The following is a 19,069-nucleotide window of genomic DNA, read 5'->3' on the forward strand; positions in this document are numbered from 1 at the left end:
TACGTTTCAGGCTTACGTTTTTACTTATCATCTGTTGCCTGTTACGTTTCAGGCTTACGTTTTTACTTATCTGTTGCCTGTTACGTTTCAGGCTTACGTTTCTAACATACCATGATTGTTGCCTGTTGCGCTTCAGGCTTACGTTTCTAATATGTCATGACTGTTGCCTGTTACGTTTCAGGCTTATGTTTCTAACATACCATGATTGTTGCCTGTTACGTTTCAGGCTTACGTTTCTAATATATCATAACTGTTGCCTGTTACATTTCAGGCTTACGTTTCTAACATACCATGATTGTTGCCTGTTACGTTTCAGGCTTACGTTTCTACTGTACCATGACTGTTGCCTGTTACGTTTCAGGCTTACGTTTCTAATTTATCATCTGTTGCCCGTTACTCTTCGGGCTTACGTTCATAGCTTTCCTCTGTTACCTGTTACGTATCAGGTTCACGCTGATAATTACTATTTCTGTCGCATGTCACGTTTTTTCAGACTCGATCCATATTCTTTTTCTACGGTACGATTCCAAGTTTGATGTTCAATTTTTATGTTGTTAAACTCCCTGTCGGAAGCCACGTCCTTGTAGCTCTTACGTCATTTCACGCCTTAGTCTGGCAAGGTCCTCCACAGTAGCGCCCGTTTTACAGCACTAGGCACTCGCCCACCCTAGTTTTCTTTTACCACCATTCACGGTTCGGGTGTCGCCTTCGTAAATGCGGGGCCTCCAGCTCAGCTTTTAATTTTTGTTTGTCACCTCACAGCTGCAGTATGTCGCATATTTCGAACATCGAGGAAGCCCTTCTTCCTCATTTGCCTGACACTTTCAGATTCACGTGTTGTTGACCTTTCAGCCTGTCACGCTCCAGGCTTACGTTCACGTCCCACCATGTCGGGTGCCTGCCACGGTTCAGGCTCATGTTTTTGTTCAAATGTATCATCTGTCGCCTGTCACGTTCAAGCTCACGTCATCTCTCATCTGTTGCCAGTCACGCTTCAAGCGGCTCACATATTGCAATGTATCATCTGTTGCCTGTTATGTTTTCAGGTTTACATTTTTACTTATCATCTGTTGCCTGTTACGTTTCAGGCTTACGTTTTTACTTATCATCTGTTGCCTGTTACATTTCAGGCTTACGTTTTTACTTATCTGTTACCTGTTACGTTTCAGGCTTACGTTTCTAACATACCATGATTGTTGCCTGTTGCGCTTCAGGCTTACGTTTCTAATATGTCATGACTGTTGCCTGTTACGTTTCAGGCTTATGTTTTTAACATACCATGATTGTTGACTATTACGTTTCAGGCTTACGTTTCTAATATATCATGACTGTTGCCTGTTACATTTCAGGCTTAGGTCTCTAACATACCATGATTGTTGCCTGTTACATTTCAGGCTTACGTTTCTACTGTACCATGACTGTTGCCTGTTACGTTTCAGGCTTACGTTTCTAATTTATCATCTGTTGCCCGTTACGCTTCGGGCTTTCGTTCATAGCTTTTCATCTGTTAACTGTTACGTATCAGGTTCACGCTGATAATTACTATTTCTGTTGCCTGTCACGTTTTTTCAGACACGATCCATATTCTTTTTCTACGGTATGATTCCAGGTTTGATGTTCAATTTTTATGTTGTTAAACTCCCTGTCGGAAGCCACGTCCTTGTAGCTCTTACGTCATTTCACGCCTTAGTCTGGCAAGGTCCTCCACAGTATCGCCCGTTTTACAGCACTAGGCACTCGCCCACCCTAGTTTTCTTTTACCACCATTCACGGTTCGGGTGTCGCCTTCGTAAATGCGGGGCCTCCAGCTCAGCTTTTAATTTTTGTTTGTCACCTCACAGCTGCAGTATGTCGCATATTTCGAACATTGAGGAAGCCCTATCAATTACTGAGACACCCGCATCCGAGCAGCCCAGCTCCTCATCACTAAGGAGTTGGAGGCATGGTTGGCCAAGGCGGACATCGCCGATGCCTTTAAATTGCTGCCCATCCATCCACAGCTTTGGAGGTTCTATGGCATCAAGTGGCAAGACCAGTATTTCTTTGCCAATCACCTGACGTTCGGGTCCAAGAGCAGCCCCTGGCTGTTCGACCAGTTCGCTCAGGCATTGCACTGGATCCTGGTCAACCACTGCGATTGCCCTCTGGTCATCCATTACTTGGATGACTTTCTTCTAATCGAAAGCCCAGACCGCCAGCCGTGCAAGCTCCAGGCTCTGCTTCGGCTGTTCGCACAACTCAATGTTCCGGTGGCACCCTCAAAAACGGAAGGCCCCGCGACTGTAATTACCTTCCTGGGCATAATCCTGGACACAGGGAAGATGGAGGCCAGGTTGCCAGCTGAGAAGTTAGCAAAAATCAAGGAGGCCATCTCAAAGGCACCAGGCAGCAGGACGTGCGCCAAGGTCGAGTTGCAGTCCCTACTAGGCATGCTCAATTTTGCAACCAAAGTCATGCCCCAGGGCAGGGCCTTCATGTCCAGGCTCCTTCAGTTACTCCCCTCAGCCCCCGAGCAAGACAGCCTCATCACTCTGGACGCCCAAGCCATGGCCGATCTGGCCATGTGGAAGGACTTCATGGCGTCTTGGAACGGAGTCTCTTTATTCGTACCTCAGCTGGGGCCAGCATCCACCTTGATTTTTTCGGACGCCACCTCTGGAGGTTTCGCGGCGATATGTGGAAACCAATGGTTTGCGGGCCCCTGGCCACCCGAGGTTTCATTAGCCAGAGGCGCCTTAAAATCATCCCTGTTGTTGGAATTCTATCCAATTGTAGCGGCGGCCCAGGTTTGGGGCAGCCAGTGGGCCAACTCTTCCGTGGCGCTCGTCACTGACAACCAGACAGTGGTGGACATTATCACCAAGGGCAGGTCGCAGTCACCACAGATCATGTCTTTTGTCCGCAGGCTGGTCTGGCTCTCGCTGGAACACAACTTCCATGTGGCGTGCCGGCACATTCAGGGTGTTCATAATGTGGCCGCAGACGCCTTGTCCCGCTTTAATTTCAAAACTTTCTTTCAGGTCATGCCAGCGGCAGACCGAGTGGGGTTACCTCCTCCGTTGTTTCAAAATCTGGTGATGGATTAAACCGTTTCATTGCTTCAGCAAAGTCTTTGATGTGGAAATCTTTATCTTGTAATACTGCCAGAAACTACAGGACCGCTTGGAATACCTTCAACAGGTTCATGGTCCTACATCCGAGACAAGACACTGACAAGACCACTTACATCACAGCTTTCATAGCCTACTGTCACATAGATCTAAAGCTATCCTTCAATACCATCAGACTGTATTTGGCCGGTGTCCAACATTTCCACATGTTGGAGGACTCCGAAAGTAGGTCGGTTTTTCTGTCCCAAGCAGTCAGGGCAACACTCAGGGGTGTTCAGAAGAGTAGTCACGCAGCCATCCCGGGCAGGCAGCCCGTGTCAGGGGAATTATTTAGAAAACTTTCAACCTCCCTAGATGGTCTTCCTTTTGGGCTCCTTCCCAGCACGGTCATCAAGGCCGCAATGTACCTTAGTTTCTATGGGTTCTTAAGACCCGGCGAATTCACCCGCACTTCAGCCAGACCAAGGGTCTAACCAGGGGTCAGCTAGTATGGCACCACGACCATTTCTCCTTACACCTCCTCACTTCCAAAACCTCGCAGGTGGGACCACCAGTGGAGGTGAAGTTCTTCCAGTCCACTAACGCATGGTGCCCGGTCCAGGTACTCAGGAGCTTGCTGGCAGCTCGGGGGGACTCCGCCCCTGACCGCCCATTGCTCCCGTTCCAGGCCTCGGCCCTCACGGCCTCGCAGTTCATCTCCCACGTTCGCACCCTGGCGTCGGGCTTGGGTTTCGGCCCCAAGGCCATTTCAGGGCACTCCTTCCGTATTGGAGCTGCATCCGCGGCGTCAAAACACAACGTCCCCGGCCACGTCATCCGCAAAATGGGTCGCTGGCGCTCCTCATGCTTCACACGTTACATACCTAACCCTCAGGCCGAGATATCCCAGGCATTCCACAGTTTGGTATTGTAACTTGGTCCGCTGCAATAAAGGTTTTTTCTCTCCCTACTCATGTGTGTTTTTGCCCCCTTTTAGGCTTACCCGCGGCATGGCTAAGGGCACCTCTCCAGCCATATTAGTTAGGGAGGTTGGTTTTCCTCTGTCAGGTCTCGGCACGTTCGGGGCGCTAGCTCTCTGCCGTAGCCATGACCACAAGTAGCTTAAGGCTGACATGTCAGCCTGCATTTGTGGGAGGGGCGTAGGCGCGCTTAAAAGGAGGCACGCCCTCTCCTCATTTGCGTGCGTTTTCGGTGCCCCACCCTCCCTCCCCTTTTCTTCCATACTCCTCAGGGTATGCCCCCTTTTAGGCTTACCCGCGGCATGGCTAAGGGCACCTCTCCAGCCATATTAGTTAGGCAGGTTGGTTTTCCTCTGTCAGGTCTCGGCACGTTCGGGGCGCTAGCTCTCTGCCGTAGCCATGACCACAAATACAGTATACTGTCCTCTGTAGTATATATACAGTATACTGTCCTCTGTAGTATATATAAAGTATACTGTCCTCGGTAGTATATATACAGTATACTGTCCTCTGTAGTATATATACAGTATACTGTCCTCTGTAGTATATATATACAGTATACTGCCCTCTGTAGTATATATACAGTATACTGTCTTCTGTAGTATAGATACAGTATACTGTCCTCTGTAGTATATATACAGTATACTGTCCTACTATCAAAGCTGAATATTTTTGGAAGTAGTTTTTAGTTTGTTTTTAGTTTTAGCTATTTTAGGGGGATATCTGTGTGTGCAGGTGACTATTACTGTGCATAATTATTAGGCAACTTAACAAAAAACAAATATATACCCATTTCAATTATTTATTTTTACCAGTGAAACCAATATAACATCTCAACATTCACAAATATACATTTCTGACATTCAAAAACAAAACAAAAACAAATCAGTGACCAATATAGCCACCTTTCTTTGCAAGGACACTCAAAAGCCTGCCATCCATGGATTCTGTCAGTGTTTTGATCTGTTCACCATCAACATTGCGTGCAGCAGCAACCACAGCCTCCCAGACACTGTTCAGAGAGGTGTACTGTTTTGCCTCCTTGTAAATCTCACATTTGATGATGGACCACAGGTTCTCAATGGGGTTCAGATCAGGTGAACAAGGAGGCCATGTCATTAGATTTTCTTCTTTTATACCCTTTCGTGCCAGCCACGCTGTGGAGTACTTGGACGCGTGTGATGGAGCATTGTCCTGCATGAAAATCATGTTTTTCTTGAAGGATGCAGACTTCTTCCTGTACCACTGCTTGAAGAAGGTGTCTTCCAGAAACTGGCAGTAGGACTGGGAGTTGAGCTTGACTCCATCCTCAACCCGAAAAAGGCCCCACAAGCTCATCTTTGATGATACCAGCCCAAACCAGTACTCCACCTCCACCTTGCTGGCGTCTGAGTCGGACTGGAGCTCTCTGCCCTTTACCAATCCAGCCACGGGCCCATCCATCTGGCCCATCAAGACTCACTCTCATTTCATCAGTCCATAAAACCTTAGAAAAATCAGTCTTGAGATATTTCTTGGCCCAGTCTTGACGTTTCAGCTTTTGTGTCTTGTTCAGTGGTGGTCGTCTTTCAGCCTTTCTTACCTTGGCCATGTCTCTGAGTATTGCACACCTTGTGCTTTTGGGCACTCCAGTGATGTTGCAGCTCTGAAATATGGCCAAACTGGTGGCAAGTGGCATCTTGGCAGCTGCACGCTTGACTTTTCTCAGTTCATGGGCAGTTATTTTGCGCCTTGGTTTTTCCACACGCTTCTTGCGACCCTGTTGACTATTTTGAATGAAACGCTTGATTGTTCGATGATCACGCTTCAGAAGCTTTGCAATTTTAAGAGTGCTGCATCCCTCTGCAAGATATCTCACTATTTTTGACTTTTCTGAGCCTGTCAAGTCCTTCTTTTGACCCATTTTGCCAAAGGAAAGGAAGTTGCCTAATAATTATGCACACCTAATATAGGGTGTTGATGTCATTAGACCACACCCCTTCTCATTACAGAGATGCACATCACCTAATATGCTTAATTGGTAGTAGGCTTTCGAGCCTATACAGCTTGGAGTAAGACAACATGCATAAAGAGGATGATGTGGTCAAAATACTCATTTGCCTAATAATTCTGCACTCCCTGTATATATACAGTATACTGTCCTCTGTAGTATATATACAGTATACTGTCCTCTGTAGTATATATATATACAGTATACTATCCTCTGTAGTATATATACACAGTATACTGTCCTCTGTAGTATATATATATATACAGTATACTGTCCTCTGTAGTATATATATACAGTATACTGTCCCCTGTAGTATATATACAGTATACTGTCCTCTGTAGTGTATATACAGTATACTGTCCTCTGTAGTATATACACAGTATACTGTCCACTGTAGTATATATACACAGTATACTGTCCTCTGTGGTATATATATATGGTATACTGTTCTTTGTAGTATATATAGAGTATACTGTCCTCTGTAGTATATATATACACAGTATACTGTCCTCTGTAGTATATATATATACAGTATACTGTCCTCTGTAGTATATATACAGTATACTGTCCTCCGTAGTATATATATACAGTATACTGTCCCCTGTAGTATATATACAGTATACTGTCCTCTGTAGTGTATATACAGTATACTGTCCTCTGTAGTATATACACAGTATACTGTCCTCTGTAGTATATATACACAGTATACTGTCCTCTGTGGTATATATATATATGGTATACTGTTCTTTGTAGTATATATATAGAGTATACTGTCCTCTGTAGTATATATATACACAGTATACTGTCCTCTGTAGTATATATACAGTATACTGTCCTCTGTAGTATATATATACAGTATACTGTCCTCTGTAGTATATATACAGTATACTGTCCTCTGTAGTATATATATACAGTATACTGTCCTCTGTAGTATATATACAGTATACTGTCCTCTGTAGTATATATATACAGCAAACTGTCCTCTGTAGTATATATATACAGCAAACTGTCCTCTGTAGTATATATACAGTATACTGTCCTCTGTAGTATATATATACAGCATACTGTCCTCTGTAGTATATATATACAGTATACTGTCCTCTGTAGTATATATACAGTATACTGTCCTCTGTAGTATATATACAGTATACTGTCCTCTGTAGTATATATATACACAGTATACTGTCCTCTGTAGTATATATACAGTATACTGTCCTCTGTAGTATATATATATACAGTATACTGTCCTCTGTAGTATATATATACAGTATACTGTCCTCTGTAGTATATATATACAGTATACTGTCCTCTGTAGTATATATACAGTATACTGTCCTCTGTAGTATATACACAGTATACTGTCCTCTGTAGTATATATACAGTATACTGTCCTCTGTAGTATATATATATACAGTATACTGTCCTCTGTAGTATATATATACAGTATACTGTCCTCTGTAGTATATATACAGTATACTGTCCTCTGTAGTATATATATACAGCAAACTGTCCTCTGTAGTATATATATACAGCAAACTGTCCTCTGTAGTATATATACAGTATACTGTCCTCTGTAGTATATATATACAGCATACTGTCCTCTGTAGTATATATATATATATATATACAGTATACTGTCCTCTGTAGTGTATATACAGTATACTGTCCTCTGTAGTATATACTCAGTATACTGTCCTCTGTAGTATATATATACAGTATACTGTCCTCTGTAGTATATATATATATATATATATTGTGGTGTCTCACAGGGTGAAGTAATTGAGGGTATATATGTGTCTCCCAGGTTCTTAGCATATGCTGAAGAAAGTTATTTAGGAAAGGGTTAAAAACCTAAGCCTGGGTCCTGATGAGCTGCACCTGGGGAGTTGCTAGAAAACTGGGCTGACAACACACTTGCTCAGAACTTCCTGGGAGTGAGAAGCCACATCTCACTGAGGGACCCTGAAGGTCCAGAGCCTGCAAACTGCAAGTATCACAGGTTGCTGTTCAGACAGCGTGCTTATTTTGGGTGGACTGAGGATAGCTCATCCATGTCCTAGAGAGGGACCTATTGTTTAGTTAGAGCCTGGACAAGGCTAGGTGTTCTGTTTATGTTTTTGTGTTTTAATGCAACCTGTGAAATAAAGCTGGCAGGACGCCAGTGGAAATGCACTTCTGTCTCCTGAGGTCTCCTTCTGTGAAATACTCTGACTAATCCCCCTACCTTTTCACCTCTGGAAAGGTGAGCTAAATAACGGACTGCCACAATTGGTGTCGGATGCGGGCACCGACACCTCAGAAAAGCTGAATGCTGCAGTGCTGTGTGGGAACTTAAAGGGCCAGAAGCCCGTTTGCTCAGTCGGCAGACAGAGGATCTGGCGCGGTCTATGGCAATGCAACTTACCACTCTAACCGAGATGCAAAACAAAGATCGTGTTGCTTTGACTGAGGTGGTGCAGCGCTTTGCAGACCAGACCCCTTGGTCGACTGAAATTGGTCCCATGGGGAAGAAGGACATATGTGCTGGGAACTACCTACAAAAGATGCCTGCCACGGATGATGTGGAGGCTTATTTGATGACCTTTGAGCGCACCGCTGAGCGTGAAAGATGGCCACTAGATCAGTGGGCGGGGTTGATAGCCCCCTTTCTGAGTGGAGAGGCTCAGAAGTCTTATTATGATTTGGATCCTGCCGACGCTCAGGATTACTGTAAGCTGAAAGCGGAGATTTTGGCCCGTCTGGGAGTTACTTTGTCAGTTCGGGCCCAAAGAGTGCACCATTGGGGTTTTCAGGCAGACAAACCAGCTCGCTCCCAAATGTACGACCTGGTACACTTAACCAAGAAGTGGTTACAACCAGATGTTCTATCGGCTCCAGAGGTTGTCCAACGTGTGGTAATGGACAGATATCTTAGAGCCCTTCCACCTGAAATATGCAAGTGGGTTACCCACGGTGACCCTAACAGCGCAGATGAGTTGGTCTCTCTGGTGGAAAGATATGCTGCGGCAAAGGACCTGTTACAAAAGCCCCGCCTAACCCAGGAAAGTACCCGGCAGGGGGGTACTCCTGCGAGGGGTGGGGCCCCTAACAGGGACACAAGGGCCAAAGCTGAACTCTGGCCGGAACGCTCTGAAAGGTCCAAGTCTGACTTTCTGAGACCAGAACCTATCAAATGCTTCCGTTGTAGGGGACCAGGACATATTGCTGCTAACTGTCCGTTAAACTCAGAGCCCATGCAGTGTGATATGAGTGCTATGCCAAATACGAAATCGATGTTTGCCCAAGGGGTTTGTTCTATTGGGACCCCTGAAAGGGTCAATAAACATCTGTGTCCTGTTTCAGTAGAGGGGAGAGAGGTGCGGGCTCTCCTGGATACTGGCAGTATGATCACGTTAGTCAAAGCCAGTTTGGTAAACTCCGATAGCTTACAGACCCAGTCAGTAGGGGTCACCTGTATTCATGGGGAAACTCGCGAGTATAATACGGCACGTGTTACCATAGGAACTGTGCTCAACCAGGTAACCTGTCAGGTAGCGATAATACCCACTCTCATGTATGACGTAATACTGGGGAGGGATTTTCCTTTTTTCTGGGAATTGTGGGAAAAAACGGTTAAAGAGCCAACAGTGGTTACGATCTCTGGAGAAAGGGTAACAGGAGTCACAGAACCTGAGCTTCTTCATGAGGTTCTGTCCTCTCCTGATAAGGCCGTGTTTCCTTTTGATGTAATGTCAGGGGACACCGAAACCACTGATGTAAGTGGGGAGCCAGAGGAGAGGGTTGAAAATGTCTTAGCGGATATAAAGGTTTCACGCGACCATTTTGCCACAGCGCAGCTGAATGACCCTACTTTGGTTCGGGCCCGGGAAAATGTAAAAATAATAAATGGTGTTCTGATTTACCCAGATGTCACGCTTGCTTATCCCCATATCGCGATGCAAAATAACTTACTGTATCAGGTAGACAAGCAAGGTGAAGACATCGTAGAACAACTGATAGTTCCCAAGCCATTTAGGAAGATGGTCTTGGATCTAGCACATGGTCATTTGTTGGGGGGACATCTGGGGATGGAAAAGACAAAAGAACGAATTTTAATGTGTTTCTTTTGGCCAGGGCTAGTAGCAGAGGTACAAGATTACTGTGCATCTTGTCCCGAGTGCCAATATACATCTCCGTCCCCTAACTTTAGAAGCCCATTGGTACCCTTACCCATTGTGGAAGTGCCATTCGAACGAATAGCTATGGATCTGGTAGGCCCTATAGTGAAATCAGCTCGCGGACATCAGTACATACTGGTGATCCTAGACTACGCCACCAGATATCCAGAAGCTATTCCATTAAGAAATATGACGGCAAAGACCATAGCCAAGGAGTTGGTCCTGGTGTTCAGTAGGGTTGGGATCCCTAAAGAGATCTTAACGGATCAGGGCACCCCATTTATGTCCAGGGTGACCAAAGAATTATGTCGGCTATTCAGGGTGAAGCATATCCGAACCTCAGTCTACCATCCGCAAACGGATGGATTGGTGGAAAGATTCAATAAAACCCTGAAAAAAATGTTAAGAAAGGTGATTGCCAAGGATGGTAGGGATTGGGATTGCCTACTTCCCTATTTACTGTTTGCCATACGAGAAGTACCGCAATCGTCTACGGGGTTTTCACCCTTTGAACGTCTGTATGGCAGGCAGCCCAGAGGGCTACTAGACATAGCTAAAGAGACGTGGGAGCACGAATCTACCCCGTACCGCAGTATAATTGAGCATGTGTCACAGATGCAGGACCGGATCAAGGCAGTCATGCCCTTGGTTCGAGAACATATGCAGCAAGCCCAACAGGCCCAAAGTAGAATATATAACCGGGGTGCGAAACTGCGTCATTTTAGTCCAGGGGACCGGGTGCTTGTATTAATACCCACAGTAGAGAGCAAATTCTTAGCAAAATGGCAAGGGCCCTTCACAATTGTTAAAAAGATAAGCGAGGTGAACTATCTAGTTCATCAGCCCGGGAAGAGAAAACCCGAACAGAACTATCATATTAACTTGATAAAGCCCTGGAAAGATAGGGAAGCTCTGGTGGTAAACTCAGCACCACGAAGCTACACCGTACCTGAGGTTAGAATTGCTGAGTCCCTGTTTCCCCATCAGAAACAGGAATCACAGGAATTCGTTATGAGAAATAACGATTTCTTCTCAGAACTCCCAGGCCTCACTCATGTGATAAAACACGATATTGTCACAGAACCCAGTGTTAAGGTGAAGATTAAGCCCTACCGGGTCCCCGAAGCGAGGCGCGAGGTCATTACCCAAGAGATTAACAAGATGTTAGACCTAGGGGTAATAGAAGAGTCCGTAAGTGAGTGGTCTAGTCCCATCGTTTTAATTCCCAAACCTGATGGGTCCATAAGGTTCTGTAATGACTATCGCCAGTTAAACTTGGTCTCAAAGTTTGACGCCTACCCAATGGCGAGAGTAGACGAACTAATAGACAAGCTGGGTAGTGCTCGGTACTTAACAACATTGGACTTAACTAAAGGGTACTGGCAAATTCTGCTAACTGAAAGGGCCAAGGAAAAGACGGCTTTTTCTGCACCCAGTGGTCATTTCCAATACACTAGGTTGCCATTTGGCCTCCATGGGGCCCCGGCGACTTTTCAGCGTATGATGGATAGGATCCTAAGGCCACATATTGGTTATACATCGGCATATCTGGATGATGTAATAATTTACAGTAGCGACTGGGAGTCTCACCTACAAAAAGTGCAGGCGGTCGTGGATTCACTAAGACAGGCGGGTCTCACCGCAAACCCTAAAAAGTGTGCCATCGGCTTGGAAGAAGCCAAGTATTTGGGATACACCATTGGGCGAGGTCTGATCAAACCCCAACTAAACAAAATAGACTCAATACAAAACTGGCCTAGACCCCTAAACAAGAAGCAAGTGAGGTCGTTTTTGGGAATTGCAGGGTATTACAGAAGGTTTATCCCTAATTTTGCATCTATGGCGGTTCCCTTAACCGATCTTACAAAAGGAAAAAATTCGGTGATGATAAAATGGACCCCAGAGGCCGAGAGGGCGTTCCAATCCTTGAAACAAGCCCTGTGCTCCCTGCCGGTACTGGTATGTCCGGATTTTCATAAACCCTTCTCACTGCAAACCGATGCTTCGGAGGCTGGGTTAGGAGCAGTGTTATCACAAATAATTGATGGGGAAGAACACCCTGTCTTATACATAAGTCGGAAGCTGAATGACCATGAAAAGAGGTATGCCACTGTAGAGAAAGAGGCTTTGGCCATTAAATGGGCCCTGGACGCTCTCAAATACTACCTACTGGGCAGAGAATTCACCCTCATCACAGACCATGCACCCCTAAAGTGGATGCAGAATAACAAGGAAAAGAATAGTAGGGTTACCAGGTGGTTTCTGTCCCTCCAGCCTTTTAGGTTCACAGTACAGCACCGAGCAGGCAGCCTCCAGGGAAATGTAGATGGTTTGTCTCGTACTTACTGTTTGTCAAGCCAGGGTGCCCCAACCCATAGGTTAGTGCAAAAGGGGGGGAAATGTGGTGTCTCACAGGGTGAAGTAATTGAGGGTATATATGTGTCTCCCAGGTTCTTAGCATATGCTGAAGAAAGTTATTTAGGAAAGGGTTAAAAACCTAAGCCTGGGTCCTGATGAGCTGCACCTGGGGAGTTGCTCGATAACGGGGCTGACAACACACTTGCTCAGAACTTCCTGGGAGTGAGAGAAGCCACATCTCACTGAGGGACCCTGAAGGTCCAGAGCCTGCAAACTGCAAGTATCACAGGTTGCTGTTCAGACAGCGTGCTTATTTTGGGTGGACTGAGGATAGCTCATCCATGTCCTAGAGAGGGACCTATTGTTTAGTTAGAGCCTGGACAAGGCTAGGTGTTCTGTTTATGTTTTTGTGTTTTAATGCAACCTGTGAAATAAAGCTGGCAGGACGCCAGTTGAAATGCACTTCTGTCTCCTGAGGTCTCCTTCTGCGAAATACTCTGACTAATCCCCCTACCTTTTCACCTCTGGAAAGGTGAGCTAAATAACGGACTGCCACAATATATATATATATATATATATATATATATATATATATATATATACACTGCTCAAAAAAATAAAGGGAACACAAAAATAACACATCCTAGATCTGAATTAATTAAATATTCTTCTGAAATACTTTGTTCTTTACATAGTTGAATGTGGTGACAACAAAATCACACAAAAATAAAAAAATGGAAATCAAATTTTTCAACCCATGGAGGTCTGGATTTGGAGTCACACTCAAAATTAAAGTGGAAAAACACACTACAGGCTGATCCAACTTTGATGTAATGTCCTTAAAACAAGTCAAAATGAGGCTCAGTAGTGTGTGTGGCCTCCACGTGCCTGTATGACCTCCCTACAACGCCTGTGCATGCTCCTGATGAGGTGGCGGACGGTCTCCTGAGGGATCTCCTCCCAGACCTGGACTAAAGCATCTGCCAACTCCTGGACAGTCTGTGGTGCAACGTGACGTTGGTGGATAGAGCGAGACATGATGTCCCAGATGTGCTCAATTGGATTCAGGTCTGGGGAACGGGCGGGCCAGTCCATAGCATCAATGCCTTCGTCTTGCAGGAACTGCTGACACACTCCAGCCACATGAGGTCTAGCATTGTCTTGCATTAGGAGGAACCCAGGGCCAACCGCACCAGCATATGATCTCACAAGGGGTCTGAGGATCTCATCTCGGTACCTAATGGCAGTCAGGCTACCTCTGGCGAGCACATGGAGGGCTGTGCGGCCCTCCAAAGAAATGCCACCCCACACCATTACTGACCCAATGCCAAACCGGTCATGCTGGAGGATGTTGCAGGCAGCAGAACGTTCTCCACGGCGTCTCAAGACTCTGTCACGTCTGTCACATGTGCTCAGAGTGAACCTGCTTTCATCTGTGAAGAGCACAGGGCGCCAGTGGAGAATTTGCCAATCTTGGTGTTCTCTGGCAAATGCCAAACGTCCTGCACGGTGTTGGGCTGTAAGCACAACCCCCACCTGTGGACGTCGGGCCCTCATATCACCCTCATGGAGTCTGTTTCTGACCGTTTGAGCAGACACATGCACATTTGTGGCCTGCTGGAGGTCATTTTGCAGGGCTCTGGCAGTGCTCCTCCTGTTCCTCCTTGCACAAAGGCGGAGGTAGCGGTCCTGCTGCTGGGTTGTTGCCCTCCTACGGCCTCCTCCACGTCTCCTGATGTACTGGCCTGTCTCCTGGTAGCGCCTCCATGCTCTGGACACTACACTGACAGACACAGCAAACCTTCTTGCCACAGCTCGCATTGATGTGCCATCCTGGATAAGCTGCACTACCTGAGCCACTTGTGTGGGTTGGAGACTCCGTCTCATGCTACCACTAGAGTGAAAGCACCGCCAGCATTCAAAAGTGACCAAAACATCAGCCAGGAAGCATAGGAACTGAGAAGTGGTCTGTGGTCACCACCTGCAGAACCACTCCTTTATTAGGGGTGTCTTGCTAATTGCCCATAATTTCCACCTGTTGTCTATCCCATTTGCACAACAGCATGTGAGATTGATTGTCACTCAGTGTTGCTTCCTAAGTGGACAGTTTGATGTCACAGAAGTGGGATTGACTTGGAGTTACATCGTGTTGTTTAAGTGTTCCCTTTATTTTTTTGAGCAGTGTGTATATATATATATATATATATATATATACAGCATACTGTCCTCTGTAGTGTGTGTGTGTGTGTATATGTGTGTGTGTGTATATATATATATATATATATACATAGTATATTGTTCTCTGTAGTATATATACAGTATACTGTCCTCTGTAGTATATATATACAGTATACTGTCCTCTGTAGTATGTGTGTGTGTGTGTGTATATATATATATATATATACAGTATACTGTTCTCTGTAGTGTATATATACAGTATACTGTTCTCTGTAGTGTGTGTATATATACAGTATACTGTCCTCTGTAGTATATATACAGTACACTGCCCTCTGTAGTGTATATATACTGTTCTCTGTAGTGTATATATACAGTATACTGTCCTCTGTAGTATATATACTGTCCTCTGTAGTATATATACAGTATACTGTTCTCTGTAGTGTGTGTGTGTGTATATATATATATATATATATATATATACAGTCCTCTGTAGTATATATACAGTATACTGTCCTCTGTAGTGTGTGTATATATATATATACAGTATACTGTTCTCTGTAGTATATATACAGTATACTGTTCTCTGTAGTATATATACAGTTTACTGTTCTCTGTAGTGTATATACAGTATACTGTCCTCTGTAGTATATACACAGTATACTGTCCTCTGTAGTATATATACAGTTTACTGTTCTCTGTAGTGTATATACAGTATACTGTCCTCTGTAGTATATACACAGTATACAGTCCTCTGTAGTATATATACAGTATACTGTCCTCTGTAGTGTGTGTATATATATATATACAGTATACTGTCCTCTGTAGTATATATACAGTATACTGTTCTCTGTAGTATATATACAGTTTACTGTTCTCTGTAGTATATATACAGTTTACTGTCCTCTGTGTGTGTGTGTGTGTGTGTGTGTGTGTGTGTGTGTGTATGTATATATATATATATATATATATATATATATATACACAGTATACTGTCCTCTGTAGTATATAACATTCAATGGACGGCAGAAGATAATGGACCTCGTTCCATCCTGTCACTGGATGCGTTAAAAGCCTGGAATGGGGATTCCTTTGGGAATTCTTAGTTTGATTTGGTTTAGGCCCGTAATTTATAAAGTGCATAAGGATTATTTATAGTGACCCAAAAGCCAGGATCTCCGTTAATGGACAACTGTCTGAGAGCTTTAGTATTGAGAGGGGTATGAGACAGGGGTGTCCTCTCCCCCTACTCTTTGCCCTCGTTATTGAACTGCTAGCTATTAAGATCAGTCAGGAGTTTGGGGTCGAGGGGGTTCGGAGTAAAGGGGGGGGACATGGCCGCAACCATAATAGAAAATGCCTATTCTTGTCCGTGATGGCAGACAGGAATATGACATGTTCTACCTTTTCTGCGGAACAGTTTCACGGATGCGGCCGTCTGAATGAGCCCTAATACTAATAGGGATGTGGGGTATGTCAGTATTAGGGGACTTCGTTGTGTACTCGGGTATAGTAATTCATTGGAGTAAACCAATTTTGCTTCCTGTACGGTAAGGGATAATAATGGGAGGATATTGTGCCCTCAAGATAGTTTTCAATATCTGGGAATAGAAATGGCGAAAGATCCTTCTTTTTATTGAGTTAAACTTGGTTCCGTTGTTTCGAAAGATTAAAGAGAGAATTAAGATGACTCACCTTAAAGGGTTGTGCAAATGATCGGCACAACCCTATCGTAGACGTGATGGGAATAATTTAAATCCCAAAAGAAGGTCGATGTGCGGCCACGGATGTAGATCTCCTTGATGAGTTTGCCTGGAACCTCACAGAGAATTATTATGCAGAAACAGACACAGTCATCCTTCGGCACGAATGAACCAACCAATCAGGAGTTGCAAAAGTCTTAATCAAACGTTTCTTTATTATTAATTCCAGAAACACTTACAAGGGCTCACATGCAGCTTTATAGACATATACACACATGAAACAGAGGTCAGGAGGGGGCGGTTCTAAGGTCAAAGGTGAAGCCACAGTAACGAACACCTCATGAAAACGCCGGAGCGCCAGTGAAGCCGGACGCCCTCGGCAGGACCACGTGACGCCGCCGGCACCATGATCCCGGAGCAACCGGCGCTCACGGCAGGGTGATGGGGGAGGCTGCAAGGGAATCCGGCCACTCCTAGGGAACGTTCATATTATTATAACTAGAAGGAATCCTATAAAAATCCTCTTGTGGAACAAAATGAAATAGCTATAATTACATCAGTAGATGAATAGATAGGTGAAAGAATAAATAAATTCATAAATCAGGAAACATTCTGATATTATAGGGGGCCCTTTTGCAAGAATTGTTGGAATATTAGAAGACATACATAAAGAGATTACAATATCCATTACCTGATAGTAAAAATAATATTACTAAATAAATGAATATAAATTATTGGAAACCTAAAAATTCATATAAATTATTAAAAGCATGATATAATGTAACTATTAAAAAGTTGTTTGATCGCTACTTAAATATTAGTAGTTATAAATCCATGTATAAATATAAAAAAAACACAAACAAAATATATATAAAAGAGATGGATGTTTCTGTCTATGGGGCCCAAAAATAGACCCATCTATTCTGTCCGGTACTGTAAAGGGAGCACCATTATGGGCATTTGAAAACCGTTTCGAAGGTTGTCCCCAATGGTATCATGATTAGTGTTTCATGGTTATCATAGGTTTATTTCAAAAGATTCATTTAGGCCATTTGGAATCAAACAACCTTTTAATAGTGGCCACAGGGTCCTCCCACCTCCTCCTCATTGGTGGCAGCTTCTGATCAGAGCCCCAGCAGTGAAATCTCAGGGCTCCGATCGGTTACCATGGCAGCCAGGACGCTACTCAGGGCTCCGATTGGTTACCATGGCAGCCAGGACGCTACTGAAGCCATCCATGACTGCCATGGTAATCTCCCTGCTGCCGTGTGCACAAAGCCCAGGGCAGCAGGGACAATGTGAGGTCCTATTCATCCTAATAGATCTCTATCAGGGTGAATAGGACAAGGGATGAAAAGATCCCAGGCTCTAGCCCCTAAGGGGGGAAATAACTATTAAATAAAAAGTAAAAATAAAATAAAAAAAGTAAAAAAAAAAACAACAACAAAATATTAAGTATAAATCCCCCCCTTTCCCAATTTTACATATAAAATATATAAACAACAAATAAATAAACATATTACATATTGCCACGTCCGAAAAGTCCAAACTATTAAAATATAAAAAAAATGTCCTATGCTGTGAACGCCGTAACAGAAAAAAATAAAAAAATAAAAAAAGGCGCGATTCACCATTTTGTAGTCACCTTGTCCCCCCAAAAAATAGGATCAGGCTGTTTGATTATGGGCCGGACGTTCCATAAAATGCGGAATGCACGCGGCTTTTTTGGTGCTTTATTTTTTTCGTGTGGTATCGAATAGTATCGAGCATTGCGATACTTTTTTATGGTATCGAAATCGAATCAAAATTTTGGTATCACAACAACCCTACTGTGGAGGACACACTGTTATGGGGGAATCTATGGAGGACACACTGTCATGGGGGAATCTATGGAGGACACACTGTCATGGGGGAATCTATGGAGGACACACTGTTATGGGGGAATCTATGGAGGACACACTGCTATGGGGATCTGTGGAGGACACACTGTTATGGGAGGATCTGTGGAGGACACACTGTTATGGGAGGATCTGTGGAGGACACACTGTTATGGGGGAATCTGTGGAGGACACACTGTTATGGGGATCTGTGGAGGACACACTGTTATGGGGGAATCTATGGAGGACACACTGTTATGGGGGAATCTATGGAGGACACACTGTTATGGGGGATCTGTGGAGGACACACTGTTATGGGGGATCTATGGAGGACACACTGTTATGGGGGAATCTATGGAGGACACACTGTTATGGGGGATCTGTGGAGGACACACTGTTATGGGGGATCTGTGGAGGACACACTGTTATGGGGGAATCTGTGGAGGACACACTGTTATGGGGGAATCTGTGGAGGACACACTGTTATGTGGGAATCTGTGGAGGACACACTGTTATGGGGATCTGTGGAGGAGAGACTGTTATGGGGATCTGTGGAGGAGAGACTGTTATGGGGAATCTGTGGAGGACACACTGTTATCGGGGAATCTGTGGAGGAGAGACTGTTATGGGGATCTGTGGAGGAGAGACTGTTATGGGGGAATCTGTGGAGGACACACTGTTATGGGGGAATCTGTGGAGGACACACTGTTATGGGGGATCTGGCTGTGATACACAATGTG

At 44.5% G+C, this 19,069-nt stretch overlaps 1 long non-coding RNA gene across 1 annotated transcript; it reads right to left on the reverse strand.

Annotated features, from left to right (window-relative positions):
* Positions 1–673: 673 nt before the first annotated feature.
* On the reverse strand, positions 674–1,909 carry LOC120987318. The gene is made up of 3 exons (XR_005775986.1): positions 1,890–1,909; positions 1,145–1,155; positions 674–799 (listed from the first exon to the last, which is right to left on the reverse strand). It is a non-coding gene; the product is annotated as an uncharacterized LOC120987318 (long non-coding RNA).
* Positions 1,910–19,069: the final 17,160 nt, after the last annotated feature.

Source organism: Bufo bufo, chromosome 1 (genome assembly GCF_905171765.1).
Source record: "Bufo bufo chromosome 1, aBufBuf1.1, whole genome shotgun sequence".
In the NCBI taxonomy this organism is placed as follows: Eukaryota; Metazoa; Chordata; class Amphibia; order Anura; family Bufonidae; genus Bufo; species Bufo bufo.